The sequence below is a fragment of the Cupressus sempervirens genome, chromosome 11, assembly GCF_028749045.1.
Source record: "Cupressus sempervirens isolate cs-2001-9-10 chromosome 11, ASM2874904v1, whole genome shotgun sequence".
Lineage (NCBI taxonomy): Eukaryota > Viridiplantae > Streptophyta > Pinopsida > Cupressales > Cupressaceae > Cupressus > Cupressus sempervirens.
Genome location: NC_143128.1, coordinates 472,970,230 through 472,971,611, shown reverse-complemented (window position 1 = coordinate 472,971,611; position 1,382 = coordinate 472,970,230).

Sequence of the window (1,382 nt, the reverse complement as noted above, 5' to 3'; positions counted from 1 at the left end):
AAGAGCACATCCCATGGATTTAGCAGATGCACAAAAGAAGGCAATTGAATTTGAAGACGGTTTGATTTTTATGAGAAAATGGAAGCAAGAACTTCAAACTAAAGGAAGTTCTAGTAATACTACATCATCTAATGAGATAATTCAAAATTTTTCAAATGAATTGATAGTAGTAAAAAGAAAATTACCTAGATTCAGTAGTTCTTATCAGTGGAATTATCAAAATTTTCCAGGAAAGAACAATGATGGAAAATATCTGTAGCTCATAGGCTTGCAACCTAGGTTGTAGATTGAAGTAGCACCAAAGAAAGGAAACATGTGTGTTTTTCACTTGACCACAGATCATGATAGTGAGAGTTGTCTAGAGACTGCTCATATGATGCAGTTATTATCTACCAATGAATTGAACACTGCAACTCCTTGTTTAGAGCCTAATTCATATTCAAATAGCAACTTTGGAAATTTATTTTTAGAATACAAATTAATTCTAAATGAAAAGGTGAATGTTATGCAACCATTGATGAAACTTCATATACAGTTCTCACTTGGGGCCAAAGACTGAACAATCAATCCTCTAGTCATACTCACAAGAATGATTCTAGTACTTCGACAAGTAATGTGCATACTGATCAAGGAATATACACTTCACAAATGGGTAAGGACAAAATACCTTTTAATTTCATCCAATTCTATGAAAAATAAAAAATTCAAATTTCCCCTATAGATTATTTGAAGTCTCACCCTTCTGAGTTAAAAAGACTGGTAGACTGGTGTAAAGGGAATGCATCAGATTTGAATAATAGTGTGACTATTGAAAAAGGAGATGAAACCTTGACATTCGGCCTATTTAATCAAGAAGATTCTACTATTTTAGCAACATCTCCTAGGATAAAACCTGACCCATTTTATATCTCATTGTATATCAATGGGTGCAAACTAAGCAATTGCATAATAGATTAAGGTGCATTAGATAATGTTATGCCATATTCTGTAGCTAAAGCCCTGGGCATCAATCTTACTAAAGTGCATGAGAGGTGTTATTCTATGGATGCCAAAAAAGTCCCTTTGCTTGGGAAAATCAAAGATGCTCAAGTAGCCTTGGCCTCACATCCAGAGAAGAAACTCTTATTGACTATCCTAGTAGCACATATTCTGACAAGATATGGACTTCTTTTGAGTAGGAGTTTCTGATGAGACTTAGGAGGAGAAATTAAGTTGGACTAGTCCCAATTAGTCATACCTATTGGGAATAAGAAAGTTACATTAGAACTCGAAGAAAAGGAAAAATTCACAATTTTAAAATTGGATGATCCTAAAGCCTAGATCCTTTATCAAGAACTAGAATTTGGTAATTATGTGTTATTTACTGAAGAGGCTCTAGATGG